Raw genomic sequence first — 16,410 nt, forward strand, 5'->3', positions numbered from 1 at the left:
AAAAAAAAATCGCGAAAATCGCGTTTGTTTGGGTGTATTTCTTAGTAAACTGATGTTCTAGTGCAGTTATCCTCTTCAAAACACCGTTTTCTCTTACTCAGAGACGACATGGAGAGCAGTAACTCATTTATATCGAAATATTCCCGATAATCTCTCGCCATATTATGGCCTATTTTTTTTTCAGTCTAGAGTATATAACATGTTTGTATGTTATTTAGAGTGTTTATTATATCATATTAGATCAATTCTGATAGATAAATAAGCCGTAGAGTTCATACATAAGCTGATATAAGCGTAATAATGAAGTAATTTCTCCTGGCTCTATCTGGAGCGGGAACACTGCCGAGCATTCCCATATGGTGCCTGGTTGTCTCTAAGTCTGGGATAAGCTCCGCCTTCTGTTTTATGATGCCAAATAGTCAGTTATTATATTAGAAAGAATAATGCAAGAAAAAGCGATAAAAAACAAGGAAAATTTTCCAAAATATATATTTTTTTTTATATTTTTATTTAAAACATTTTTTTTTATATTTTTATTTAAAACATAGAACAAATACAATAATGCATAAGAGTATAAAATTAAAAACCATACTAGATATTACAAAACCTCTAGTACACAATCCCGATACATTTTAAGAACACCATAGATCATGGCCATATTACAACCATATACATAACCCACAACCATATACATAACCCACAACCATATACATAACCTACAACTATATACATAACCCACAACCATATACATAGCCTACAAATCCTCCTTTTACAATAATCATTATTGCCAGTGCAGACACAGCTGACACTTCTACCCCCCCCCCTCCGTATGAACAGTCCCCGTTCTAAATAACATACATTAATTTTCCTAATGAATGGTCATACCCTGACCTCATCAAAACCTAAGTTTTTTTTTCTTTTTTTTATATATATATTTTATTTAAAAACAACATACACATGATACAAGCCAACAATTGGCAAATCAAAAAACCGTGACAGACAATGTCAGTACACACACAAAAAACAAAAAAAAAAAAACATTTTAACATATTGATATAACGAAATTCTACCGTAATAAACCCAACCCGTTTACGGGAAAAAAAAAAACATACCGACTACTAAACAGAACGTCGGAATCATTATAAAACATGTAGGAATAAGTCCTATAAACATGTATATATGCACATACATGCACATATACACATACATGTATGTGCACATATGTTCTTACAGAACAGACTGGATTATACTAGAACAAAAAAACAAACACAAAAAGACTTATCACAAAATAAACTAGACATAAACTAAATATATAACATCCAAAACAGAAGTGGCAGACAATGTCAGGTACACACACAAAAAAAAAAAAAAAAAAAAAAAAAACATTGTAACACATTGATATAACAAATTCTACTAAAATAACCCAACCAACCAACTTCCAAACAAACAGTCGGAGTCATTATAAAACATGTAGGAATGAGTCCTACAATCATATATATATGTATACATATACGCATGCATATACACACATACGTGTATGTGCACTTGTTCGTACAGAACAAACTGGATCATACATAGAAATAAAGCGCTAAATGACTTGTCTGCAAATAAACTAAAAAATATTACATTCAATGATAGAACTATACCTAAGACATTGGTTCCCACAAACACACCTACACACACACAAAGTTAATGTTACCGATTAACACTCAATATATAATAGGACCTTCCATTCAAATAAGGGTATATATAAACCCCATCAAATACTTATATATTTTCGTACATAGTTCATAAAGTACCCATTCAATACGATAAAAAATAGACGTATGACAAGGATAAATTTATCATCAGATTCGAATATATAAAACATATCCTCACAATATACATATAAATATAAACCCCCTATATAAAATGGTTCTTATAACAATAAGAGAAAAAACAGAAAATCACATACAACTTTTGACTCTGTGATTTTACAAATTCATAAGGTCTACATACCCCGGAGCCCCCGACGGCTCCCTTCCAATAAACTTTACCCACATCAACCACCTTGCAAACCAATCAACCTTCCTCATCAGGCTTCCAATCACTCCAAGAGGACACACCACTGAAGAGACCAACCCCTTGCCTCTCACCCCGTCACCAAACGGAGTAGACGTTCAACAGTAAGTCCACGACATCCCTCCGGAAAACTAATTACCCACCTTCCCCCATATAATTGTTTGTTCCTACACGCTGTCCTATAAAAACACGCCGCCAACGCTTTTATCCTAATGTTTCCCTCCACCTCCCTCATCCCCCAAGAAACATACAAGTAATCAACTATTACGTATCTGATAGCCCTCCCCACCTCTTTGGGTACCCCTCCCCACCTCTTTGGGTACCCCTCCCATATCTAACATTAAAGCCCTAAGGGGTGATATCTGTCCCCCCCCAATAAAAAGAAAACCCTCTTCAACCACAATCTTACCACCTCCAAAGCAGAACAAAAATATACTACATGAAAAGCCGTTTCAACTTCCCCACAAAAACCGCATGACGCCTCTCTCACAAAACCCATTCGTCTTAGCACCTCTTTCGATGCTAACGTCCCCATAAGAAATCTATATACTAATTCCCTCGCTCTTGCCGGTATTCTTAATTTACTAAATTCCACCCATATCACTCTCCAATCATATGTGGGATACACTGCCATCCCTTGCATTGATTCCTGACGACAACCCACACCCACTAACCGTTTTACCTTGAGTTTTTTAACATTGCGTACCTTTAACATAAACCGCAACATATCTTCACACTCCACTAAGTCCCTGCCACCCCACCATTTGCGGATATCCCCCATCACCTCCCCCACCCGAAGACCCCTTTCCCCCACTGCCCGAATATACCTCTGCTTCACATATAGCGCCTTCACCCTAGACCCTAATGCCATCAATCCCAATCCTCCTTGTCTTACCGCAGTCATTACCACATCTTTGCCCAACCACGCCCTCCCATAACCCCACACATACCTTAAGGCTCTTCTTTGTAATTCCATAATATCCTGACTTCGTAATGGGTAAATTTCCGCCACTCCCCACACCTTACTATAAATCAGCGTATTTACCACCACAACCCTTTGATGCAAGGTTACATCCCCGGCCCTTAGACTCCTGAGCCTACTCAAAGCTCTGTCCATTACCATTTCTTAATTAACCCTCCTGCTCTCCTGTGCATCTGCCAAATACAAAATCCCACAAATCTTTAGCCTATCTACAGTTATCCAACCAAACTCCTCCCCCAAGGTCCTTCCTACCCAAGCGCCTACCTCCAACAACCGTGATTTCTGCTTATTAACTCTCATCCCAGTAGCATTCCCAAAAATCTCAATTACCCTTCCCACTTAACTTAAATCTTCTATCTCATTAAGTAAAACAGTTGTATCATCTACATAACCAACAATATTCCCACAAAATCCTCCACTCTCCCCCATCCTTCCCGTCCCACCATCAACCAGAACATAGAAAGGATTCTGCATACATGCAAAGAGTATTTGGGAGAGTGGACACCCCTGCCTTAAACCCCTCCCCATTTACCTGGAGTTTACCTGGAGAGAGTTCCGGGGGTCAACGCCCCCGCGGCCCGGTCTGTGACCAGGCCTCCTGGTGGATCAGAGCCTGATCAACCAGGCTGTTGCTGCTGGCTGCACGCAAACCAACATACGAGCCACAGCCAGGCTGATCAGGAACTGACTTTAGGTGCTTGTCCAGTGCCAGCTTGAAGACTGCCAGGGGTCTGTTGGTAATCCCCCTTATGTGTACTGGGAGGCAGTTGAACAGTCTCGGGCCCCTGACACTTATTGTATGGTCTCTTAACGTGCTAGTGACACCCCTGCTTTTCATTGGGGGGATGGTGCATCGTCTGCCAAGTCTTTTGCTTTCATAGTGAGTGATTTTCGTGTGCAAGTTCGGTACTAGTCCCTCTAGGATTTTCCAGGTGTATATAATCATGTATCTCTCCCTCCTGCGTTCCAGGGAATACAGGTTTAGGAACCTCAAGCGCTCCCAGTAATTGAGGTGTTTTATCTCCGTTATGCGCGCCGTGAAAGTTCTCTGTACATTTTCTAGGTCGGCAATTTCACCTGCCTTGAAAGATGCTGTTAGTGTGCAGCAATATTCCAGCCTAGATAGAACAAGTGACCTGAAGAGTGTCATCATGGGCTTGGCCTCCCTAGTTTTGAAGGTTCTCATTATCCATCCTGTCATTTTTCTAGCAGATGCGATTGATACAATGTTATGGTCCTTGAAGGTGAGATCCTCCGACATGATCACTCTCAGGTCTTTGACGTTGGTGTTTCGCTCTATTTTGTGGCCAGAATTTGTTTTGTACTCTGATGAAGATTTAATTTCCTCATGTTTACCATATCTGAGTAATTGAAATTTCTCATCGTTGAACTTCATATTGTTTTCTGCAGCCCACTGAAAGATTTGGTTCATGTCCGCCTGGAGCCTTGCAGTGTCTGCAATGGAAGACACTGTCATGCAGATTCGGGTGTCATCTGCAAAGGAAGACACGGTGCTGTGGCTGACATCCTTGTCTATGTCGGATATGAGGATGAGGAACAAGATGGGAGCGAGTACTGTGCCTTGTGGAACAGAGCTTTTCACCGTAGCTGCCTCGGACTTTACTCTGTTGACGACTACTCTCTGTGTTCTGTTAGTGAGGAAATTATAGATCCATCGACCGACTTTTCCTGTTATTCCTTTAGCACGCATTTTGTGCGCTATTACGCCATGGTCACACTTGTCGAAGGCTTTTGCAAAGTCTGTATATATTACATCTGCATTCTTTTTGTCTTCTAGTGCATTTAGGACCTTGTCGTAGTGATCCAATAGTTGAGACAGACAGGAGTGACCTGTTCTAAACCCATGTTGCCCTGGGTTGTGTAACTGATGGGTTTCTAGATGGGTGGTGATCTTGCTTCTTAGGACCCTTTCAAATATTTTTATGATATGGGATGTTAGTGCTATTGGTCTGTAGTTCTTTGCTGTTGCTTTACTGCCCCCTTTGTGGAGTGGGGCTATGTCTGTTGTTTTTAGTAACTGTGGGACGACCCCCGTGTCCATGCTCCCTCTCCACAGGATGGAAAAGGCTCGTGATAGGGTCTTCTTGCAGTTCTTGATGAACACAGAGTTCCATGAGTCTGGCCCTGGGGCAGAGTGCATGGGCATGTCATTTATCGCCTGTTCGAAGTCATTTGGCGTCAGGATAACATCGGATAGGCTTGTGTTAATCAAATTTTGTGGCTCTCTCATAAAAAATTCATTTTGATCTTCGACTCTCAGTCTGGTTAGCGGCTTGCTAACAGAACTACCCAACCTACCATTTACCTGTACTCTCATCGATGCATTCTCATACAAAGTCCTCACCCATCCAACCACCCTCCCTCCAAAACCCATTCTCACCATACACTCAATCAAAAATTCCCTATCCACATAATCATAAGCTTTCTCCCAATCCAGACCTAGAATACCTCCCTTACTACTACCCTCAAGGAAATCCCGAATACGTCCATGACCTACCCGCATACTCCTCCCCGGGATACCAAACTGTCCCCCATGTATCACCGACCCCATGACCTTCTTCAGTCTATTACCCAAAATTTTCGCAAAAACCTTGTAATCTGCGCACATCAAAGATATTGCACGGTAAGCACTCAACTCTCTTCCCCCCCCCCCTCTTCTTTGGCACCAAAACTATGACACCCGTACTTTGCGATGTGCCCAACTTCCCACTAGTTAACATATGATCCAATAGCCTAACAAAGCACTGCCTAATACACCCCCAATGTGCTCTATAAAAATCATTTGGTATACCGTCTATCCCTGGTTTTTTCCTGGTACTCATCCCGAAAACTGCCTCTTCCACCTCAACCTCACTTATACCAACCTCCAACCCTACTCTATCCTGCTCACTTAAAACGCTATGGAACCCCCCTTCAAAAATACCCTCCCAGGAACCCCCCTCCCTCCAACTCCATTTCTCCCTAAACCAACTATCTGCATAGAGACTCATACTTTCCGTATTGGATAGGACTCGACCCTCTGGATACCCTCCCACCCCAGGGCTTGTCTCCAATTGTAGAATGGTGGTTACACTCTGTCGGTCCCTAAATTTACGTAAAACAAACCCAGACGGCTTATCACCCCACAAAACATCCTCTAACCCCGCCCTAACCCTAATTGCACCAAACCTATCATTGTGTAATTCAGTGATTCTACTCCGCAGACTGTCCATATCATCCCTCCTACCACCTCCCCCAACATAACAATCTTGCAACTGTCCCTCCAGATAATTTTGCAACCCAAAACGCCACCTCGCCTCTTCTCGTCCCCTAACCTTAAAAAAATTTGCTATTCCAGGTTTTGCCTGCATTTCCCACCAATCTAACAGATCTATCTCCCTGTCCCTAGCCTCCCAAAAAGGCAACCACCAATCACTGAAAAAAGGCCCCTCCCCCTCCTCCTTAAGAAGCCTTACATTTAATTTCCAGTACCCAGAATAAATACGCACCACTCCATCCCACATCAAATCTGCTATTACCGCCCTGTGATCCGAAAACCCCACATCGAAGGTTTCCACCCTCACAACATCTATACCCTGCTTAATATAAATTCTGTCCAATCGCACTTCATATCCCCTACGGACGAACGTATGCTCCACTAGGTATCCCCCCCTCCCCACCACATCAACAACCCCAATATCTCACAATACATCCCTCAGCACACTCAGCACACAAACCCGCCCCTCTCGGTTCGACATCACCACTCCTAATCACACAATTCCAATCACCTCCTATTACTGTTATAGCAGGCAAACCTCTCAAGTGATACAGCAATACCTCTCTGACAAAATCTACTTTTACCCTGGTATTGCTAGTTGCTGGCATGTAAACTCCTACGAAACTAGCTCGACTCTCACCCCAGACACCATCCACCCTCACGACCCTCCCACCCCCCTCTCTTCCCAACCGATGACACGCAAGGGGCTGGTCTCCTTTACCGCCACTGCTACCCCACCTTTCAATTGCAAACCACTGGTAACATATATCCGATATCCTTTCACCCGCAACACACAACCAGCCCTGTGATTATGCTCTTGCAAAAAGTATATGTCAACATCAAACTGCCTTAAAAACCACTCCAACCAAACTTTCTTGACCTCAGTCTTAAGTCCATTAACATTAAGTGTGACACATCTGAAAATTACAGAAGGAGCGGCTTTCCCCTATGCCTCTGGGATTTACTCACTGCACTTTTCATATTACGTGTTCCTTTGCCACTCGAGTTTTCCTGTGCAGTCACCTCCCCCCTCTCTTTCCCACTTTGCAGCTCAGGCGCACCTCTACCACTATGTGGCATTGGCTCCACAACCGCTGCCCATGACTTCTTCCCCGGCCTCTGCCCCGGGGTAATGACCTCGTCTATCTCTGATGCCGCAGTTCGTTTCCTAGAACTCCCACTTACACACATATCACCCTCAGACGAATCCTCCTGGTGTACCTCCACGGCCACCACACGCTCCAGCCCTTTCTTACCCAAGTCTTCCTCCACAATTTGTTGTCCCTCCAACGCTCCAGCTTCACATAAACTGAGGACACCTTTTGCACAGGGTTCCTCCCCATCCATAAAATCCTTGATCACATCTGCCAATAAACCATCCTGGGTTGAAGTTTCCTGGACGATAGACTCCTCAGATGTCACCTTCGACTCCCCCGATGCCCCTGGGAGAGTGACACATGTCTCCGCCGCCGCCACCTCCCGGTCGACCTCTTCGCTCCAGAGGTCAGGCCTCCGGCCTCCCGAGGCATCAGAGCCAGGCACCAAATCACACGACTGTTGAATCACAATTGGAGTTTCCAGAATTCGAGAAGTCCGCCTCCTAGGACACTGGGCTGCCATGTGCTCATAAGAGCTACACAGACGACATGTTTTCCGTTGCCCAGCATAGTACACATAAACCTGTGTTCTACAACCGATCATCGTAACATAGGATGGTATAGGCCTTGTTAAAGACATTTTAAGGGTGTAGGAACCTTCCGGCATTCCTTCATACGGACCATCCCTCCACACCCCCATAGTTGCAGAATGCACTGTCACATAACTGCGAAAAAGCTCCTGTAGGCCATAAGCCGTAGCCTCGAAGGGTACATTCCGTACCTTCACCCATGTGAAGTACTTAGAGACGTCATGTAACACAACATCCATCGCTGAATTCACACTCATGCGTTGTTCCTGGTAATGCTCGACAATTCTTGTGTAGAAGCCGGCTCGTAGAAATTTCACAAAGATTCTTGTTAAACCATTAAGAGCGACGCCATACAATTCCTCGTTGGGAATACCATATGTATCCCTGATGATGTTAGGGAGAAGGACGTTCATCGTATCTCCACTTAACGTACCACGAACCAGCTCTATGCAGATAGTATTTACTCTCCGTACTGTATGTTCCGCCATTTTGATATCCCAAAATGAGCAGCGCACGTCCTCACTACTCAATGGTTGTTGATGAACTGAGGTAGCTCGCCTGAAAACAGCAGAGGGGTGCAGAGCACAACCGCACTCCACCGTGGTCAGGCAGCGAATGATGTACCAAAATATATATGGGCTGTGAACAGACTCGCTACCAATATCACCGTCACTATACCTGATATAAATGACTATAATTTCTTGTAGAAACGTCGTAGAACATTCATTCTGGTACCATTGTGCTGCCAAAGAGTTAAGCTATTTTTCGGTATATATAACTCAACTTTCATAATTTTTCGAATTTTGGTTGAGCGCGCGCGGAAATTGCCCGAGGGCCCCCTGAAGCTCCTTGGACATGGATATGCATAGTTATGTCTGACTCATTACGAATTTCCACAATGACTGACTAGGTTGAACTGTAGCTCCTAGGGCACTTAAAAATGTTTATAAGCTGCTCTTGAGCCTCTTGGCTTAAGGACTAAAGGTTCTGAAAGGAATAATGGTACTGGACCTCTTGAGACAGATGATCACTAATTTCTAGACCTCTTGGGCAAGAAAGGTTGACTTATTGTTACTACGTCGCTTGAGAAAGTTCAGGTACAGCTATTACACATCTAGCATGCTTTAAATTACAGAGGGAGGAGTTATGAGATACGGAATATATTTATCTCTCTCATACTGCAGCGATTGAAAAACATCTTGACAATGGTTCGCTAATTACTGTATGAGTCTACAAGTTGCTGGCTTTGTTTATTTTCAAACTTTATTTCCACTTACAGAGGTGAGCCGTGTCCTGGGGATCACAAGTGTACTGGCATGGGTTATATGATAGTAGACGAAGTAACTGGTGAAGCTGGCTTCTGCGTAGCCCCTAACACCGTCCCTCTTTGTGCAGGCGTTGATATAAACGGAACTAAATTGGCTACCACGACCCCTAATCCAGAAGAAACCACCACTACCACCACACCTACTACCACCATCACCACACCTACTACCACCATCACCACTCCAACTACCACCACCACCACTCCAACTACCACCACCACTACCACTCCTACTACTACCACCACCACCACTCCTACTACCACTACCACCACTCCTACTACCACCACCACCACCACTCCAACTACCACCACCACTACTACTACTACCACCACCACTCCTACTACCACCACCACCACACCTACTACCACCATCATCATTCCAACTACCACCACCACTACCACGCCTAGCTGTGAGGTTGCATCGTGTGTTAATAAAGTAGCAGGAGTGTATGCCTACCCTGAGTGTAAGTGTGAGAAGTACTACACTTGTAACAACCCAGCATCAGGCTCAGGCGGCCTTATCCTCCGTCAGTACAGTTGTACTGGTGGTCAGGTGTTCGACATAAGCACTTTATCTTGCGTAACTAACACACTAGTCTGTCCACATGCTTATGCTTGATCCTGTGTTATAATTTTCCATTTTTGTCCTCTTTTATCAAGTAATTTATTACATTATTAGAGAAGGATAAATGACGCCTATAATAATACTAACTGTATCCCTTGTTAGTTTCTCAATATTTTATCTTTATTACGAGGACAAAACTGCACATAAAAATATTGAAGAATATAATGAAACAAAGACTTATGTAACGTGAGCACAACATTCCCGTGTTAATACTTCTCTGTTATACCAATAAAGCCTAAGTATCAATTATATATTATTTTCCTTTAAAACGCTACTTCTCTGGCCTGAAATATGCCACTGTTGCACCCATGTTTTTTTTATTCATTTATCTTAATAAAAACTAGTTTCAATAATAAAACTGCATTTTCAAATTTGTTTTAAATTCATTACTTTGCACTTAGCAGATTTGTTATTTCTTCTACGTGTATTAATACAGTTTATTAAGTTCTTTAAGTCTCCTCACAATCCTCGATGATACAGTTCACTTGTAACTTAACTCATTAGTTTTTCTCATCAGAGAATTTAGTCCTGTTTAGCGTTACAAATTATATATCAATGAAGTTTAGATAAATGAAGAACAGAAGTGGCCCCAAGACTGGCCTCTGTGGCATTCCATTTGTTACATAACATATACCATTATTAAAGAATACCAGCAGTTTGTGTGTAGACAGCTGCTCTTCAAGTTACGCTTCCATCCATTAATACTACTACACAATCTTCTATATCAACAACTTGACTCATCACTGGAATCTCTCATACGAAACTGAATAATAAAAACTTTCTCAAAAACTGTAAGTACGTATTGTAAAAAATACTTTCGGATTATTTTTGTTGATAAACTGTTATTATTATAGAATATTCAATTATATGTCAACATATGAAGAAGTTTCATGTTCCCGAACAATGACGAGTCATGAAATTCTCTCACCTTTTCAATTAAATTTATTATAATTCAACTTTACGCTCCACTTCTCTTTAAATTTATAATAAATACGTTCATACTCGAGAGGATTTCTTAAACAATAGGGATTTCTCAGGAGATTACTATACGGATTTCTCAGATTATGATACGGATTTCTCACTAGATTATGATACGGATTTCTCAGGAGATTATGATACGGATTTCTCAGATTATGATACGGATTTCTCAGGAGATTATGATACAGATTTCTCAGGAGATTATGATACGGATTTCTCAGGAGATTATGATACGGATTTCTCAGGAGATTATGATACAGATTTCTCAGGAGATTATGATACGGATTTCTCACTAGATTATGATACGGATTTCTCAGGAGATTACTATACGGATTTCTCACTAGATTATGATACGGATTTCTCAGGAGATTATGTTATGTCTCTACAATTTATGATGCTGTGTGGTCCCCAGTGACTGTTCCCACAGCTTTACCAAATATGTTAAGAGATTAAGAAAATCGAACTATAATTAATAATAACTCTATTATAGTGTTTAAAGATTTTTGAAACATTACAAACTTACACTTCTGCAAACCTATTCCAGTTTTAATGAATTGACAAAAAGTATAATTAAGACTTTCACTATTTTATCTCTTATTTTTTTGTATTTGTTTTTTATCAGTATTTTTAACGATTAATGACAAATTTATCTTTGCTTTATTTGATAGTTTTAATACAATAATATGATTTAAATATGATTTAAATATTTTTTGAGCCATTATAATCATTAAAACATGCTTCACTGATTTCAGAAATATACGAATCATAATTATGGTGTGGAGAAAATTCTCCAGTAAAAGGGGTATTTCTCAGCCCCCCCCCCTCAGCCCTCTGAGGGACTTAGCCCTCCCGGAAGGGGCTAGTGGACTCTTCCTCGCTAACAGCTTTATAAGGACCAGATGTTTGTACCGTAGAATCACGAGGCACGCTTTCATCTCCTTCCTAGAGTTCTTGTTGCAACTAACGGTGTCCCCCGTGACCTGATGGCAAAAGTTCTCGCTTCACACGGTGAGGGGGTCCGGGTTCGATTCCCGTCGAAGGGGTGGAAACACTGGACGTGTTTTCCTTATACCGGTTGTCTGTGTTCACCCATCAGTAGAGTGGATGCCTGGGTGTTAGTTGATTGGTGTGGGTCGCTTCCTGGGACAAAACTGACATAATTTGCCCAAAATGCTCTGCATAACAAGCGGCTTTCTATATAGTAATATGTCATTGATGTCATCTAGACCTGTATACCTTGTACATGTAATTGTAGTAAATAAAGATATTATTATTATTACTATACAATCAGAGTAATTACTCGTTTTACCCTTAGCAGGAATTAAGGGAAACCCTGTGCCCATTTTATCTACAAGTTGGGACTATTATGAATTCTAGTCTATAGATAGAAAACAAGATATCTACCCTCTTGTATTGAATACTGTTGCAATGTGTAGCAATAAAGAAATAAAGCTGAGTTCAGCATATCCTTTATGGGGACGATGAGGAGGAGGGCGACGAGGGCGGGGCGCCTCAGATTGCTTCAAGGAACAGACAAGACGTGTGTCACGAGGGCGTTGCCTCCTTATCATTAAAAGACAAAGGGACAGTAGTGATCAGTGCATTCTTGACTATTGTTCATTCTGACAATCCCAGGTAACTAGGAAAGTTATAATAGTTCCCTTATATGAGTCAGGAAATTCGCGGTAGAACGTAGTGTTATTGCGTCTCTGTGTTCTCCCTGCTGTGGATAGTACCACGAAACGATGAACAAAAGATGGTACTGAAAGGTGAAGAGCAACCGGTATTGCGAGTGATTGTAACAAACATTCCCGACGTAGTGGCGAACAGTGCAACATTCCCCGAGACACTCAAGCCTTCAGTCAAGTTACCGACATCGGCCTTAATGGCGCTGTCAACGCCATAAGCTCATGTTACACGAGCAAGGTGAGTCTTAATCTCACTTGTAACGCCAATTATAAACTGCAGTTTTAGGCAGACACAAGGTGATTAGGGCTGTCCTAGTCCAGGCTGTTATACACGGGGTTTACGCCCTAATGAAGTGAGTACCACTAAGCACTTCAGATAAGGAATGAAATGCTGAGATATACACTCCTTTGGGGCAAACTGGTATCTAACAAATTTACACTATGTAACAAAATTTCACTTTTGTCGTGTTCGTGGGAAATAAGCATCATTTCCCAATTCTTTATAACTATACAAAATTAAAGAAAAAAGCAATTTTGATCCCAGAACTTTGCTTTTGTGGTCAGGACACTTCTGGAACACTTTCAAGAAAGACTGATGTAAAACTATTATGTCCTAGGGTTTTGCTTGGCAAATATATAAACGGGCTCATAAACCAGCATTCAGTTCAGCTCTGGCTACCTGAGAAGTGAAGAAGTGAAATGGCATCAAGAGGCTGCAATCATTCTCCAAATGCATTCTGCTACATATGTGGTCAATTCATTAAGACAAGAGCAAAGAAGTTCTCTGTAACAGCATCTAAACAAATGTGTGAAGCTTACAAAGCATATTATGTCATGCCAGTTGTGGACCAAGACAAGACCTGGGCACCTCATGTTGCTTGTGAACATTGTAAGAAAACATTGGAAGGTATGAAAATCATTAGTTTTATGAAGGGTAAAATCTTCAATAGGAACATTTTTTAAATGAAATGTATGTAACAAAAACTAATTCTTTTGTTCTTTTACAGGATGGTATAGAGGAGAAAAAAGAGCCATGAAGTTTGCTGTTCCTAGAATATGGTGTGAACCCGCTGATCACTCAACCAACTGCTACTTCTGCCTGGTGGATCCTTCCCAACACCGAACTGGGAAAAATGTACCTGCTATTTTTTATCCAGACCTTCCCTCTTCTATTGCACCAGTACCACACAGTGCTGATCTTCCTGTACCTACACCTCCAGAAAGAATTCAACCGTCAGAAGAAGAAAGCAGCAATTCAGAGCACAGTGAACAAGACTATGATCTCACAGATGCAGCTGTTGGGAGGAATCCTTACCAACCAAACCAAACAGACCTCAATGACCTTATCAGAGATCTTGGTTTGACAAAGTCAAATGCTGAGCTTTAAATTTCAAGGCTCAAAGAGTGGGACTTGGTGGATGAAAGTGTGCAAGTGACAAGCCAAAGAAAACCTCACCAACATTTCTCAAACTTCTTCACTAATGAAGCCAGGCTATGCTATTGTAATTATGTATCAGGCCTGGTTGTTGCAATTGGAATTGCATGCAATCCAGATAAGTGGAGACTCTTCATTGGCAGCTCCTCCACAAGCCTAAAAGCTGTACTTCTGCACAATGGGAACAAGTATCCATCTCTTCCTTTGGCTTATTCAGTGCATCTTAAGGAGGATTACAATAGTGTGAAACTTCTACTGGAAACTTTGAATTTTGATAAGTATGGTTGGGTGGTTATTGGAGACTTCAAAATGGTGGCATTTTTTATGGGAATCCAAGGAGGTGTTACCAAGTTTCCCTGTTATCTCTGTCATTGGGATAGAGCAGCACATTACCAGAAGAAGCACTGGCCTCAAAGGACTTAGTTCTCAGTAAGAAGACATAATATCAAACATAAACCATTGGTGGATCCTCAAAAGGTTCTATTCCCTCCATTATACATCAAACTAGGGCTAATGAAACAGTTTGTTACAGCCCTGCAGCCTTACGTATCTTTAAGACTTCTTTCCCAAGCTATCAGAGGCAAAGATGAAGGCTGGTATCTTCACTGGACCACAAGCCATTAAAATCATGGAGTGCTCAGAATTTCCAAAGAAGCTCACAGAGATGGAAAAGGAAGCCTGGGAGAGTTTTGTTGCTGTAGCACAGGGCTTTCTGGGAAACAACAAGGCTGACAGTTATGTGGAACTTGTTGAGACTTTGGTAAAAAGATATGGTCCACATCCTTGATGCATCTAGACAATTTCAAGGGTCATATGGGAGCATGCTATAGGAGCAAAGGGAGCGCTTCCACCAATTTATAATGGACTTTGAATATAGATATCAGAGATCTTATAATGAAAACATGATGGGAGACTACATTTGGGGGCTGAAATGGAAAAGTGATTTGCTACATGCTCGCAAATCTAGAAAACTGTTCATTTTTAACTTTGTAAATTTTATTTTATTTACCTTGAGCTTACCTGGAGAGAGTTCCGGGGGTCAACGCCCCCGCGGCCCGGTCTGTGACCAGGCCTCATGTAAATTTTATTTATTTTTTATATGATTTTGTTTTACATCCAACATTAGCAAAAAATATTGAAATTTAGCCATTTTTTGGCAAAAAATCATCCTGTAAGCCACAAAAGCAAAGTTTAAAAAGGAATAATGGATATTTTCTATTGTTTTGTAATAAAAAGAGCCAGAAAATAACACTTACCCAGAATAAAAAATTGTGTTACATAGTGTTATTAACGTACAGCCCCAGTGGACCTGGAACTGCACCCCGAAGGATGTCCAGGGGTAGGCTGCTGGACATCGTGCTGTTAACAGATAAGTACCGATTGCTATATGTTGTTTCATGCAAGAAAGTGCACTTATCTAACCAGTTCTCCACAATGGTTACCAAGACTTTCTCGTCAACGAAAAGTGTTCCTCATTATTTTACTCATTATCAGTTATTTTTTACTTCACGATGCTACAGATTTTTCCACAATTCTGGTGAGTTGGTTATAACTGGTCTTCTGTTTAGCAATGATAATTTTTCCAAATATTATCCAAGATGTATCTACGTCATATTTGTCTGTCTTCATTACAATTCACATTTGGATATTTAATGAAAATAATTTAAAACTAATCACTTAAGTCAAATTCTCCACCAGCTACAAGGCGTTTTGCTACATCCTCATTCATAGATAAAACTAAGTCTAGGATATTGTCATCCAGAGGAGGTTCCTCAAGCCGTTAATACAGTACACATCCTAGCAAGTAAACAGGCCACTTATAGGATTAAGACCCGTGTCAGGAGACACTTGTCCTGTCTCCTGACACTTCCTAGATAGTTCATGTGCAATCTTTGCCTAGAATTATTAGAAAACATTTCGCCAGACTTCAACTATTTGGCAGGCAAACATCACCGAGTTTAAAAATCTTTTCATTAACTGTAAAACCTATGAATAATTTCATAAACAGGGATGAGAATGAAATTAGCTTGCAAGCTCCCACACTACCGTATGTCCTCGGACCAAGAGTAACACACCTAGCTTGGCTGGGTGCTTGGTTCTTGAAAGATTGGGTAGACCTGTGGGTTAAGGCCTCATGTGGTTCTGGCTCACAATGGCGGGCCAGTACAACATGGGTTCGAATCCTTAGGAAAAAATGTGATATTTTTTCAAAGCAATATATATATATATATATATATATATATATATATATATATATATATATATATATATATATATATATATATATATATATATATATATATATATATATATATATTGCTTTGAAAAAATATCACATTTTTTCCTAAAATTC

The 16,410-nt window shown here is 41.1% G+C and overlaps 1 long non-coding RNA gene across 1 annotated transcript in view; it reads left to right on the forward strand.

Moving 5' to 3' along the window:
* Positions 1 to 16,269, forward strand: part of LOC128693046 (uncharacterized) — a 34,152-nt gene extending 17,883 nt beyond the window's left edge. The window contains exon 3 of the long non-coding RNA XR_011392901.1: positions 13,630 to 16,269. This is a non-coding gene — a long non-coding RNA (uncharacterized lncRNA). The remainder of the gene's footprint in view (positions 1 to 13,629) is intronic.
* The last annotated feature ends 141 nt before the right edge of the window (positions 16,270 to 16,410 follow it).

This window comes from Cherax quadricarinatus, chromosome 38 (assembly GCF_038502225.1).
Source record: "Cherax quadricarinatus isolate ZL_2023a chromosome 38, ASM3850222v1, whole genome shotgun sequence".
Classification (NCBI taxonomy): domain Eukaryota; kingdom Metazoa; phylum Arthropoda; class Malacostraca; order Decapoda; family Parastacidae; genus Cherax; species Cherax quadricarinatus.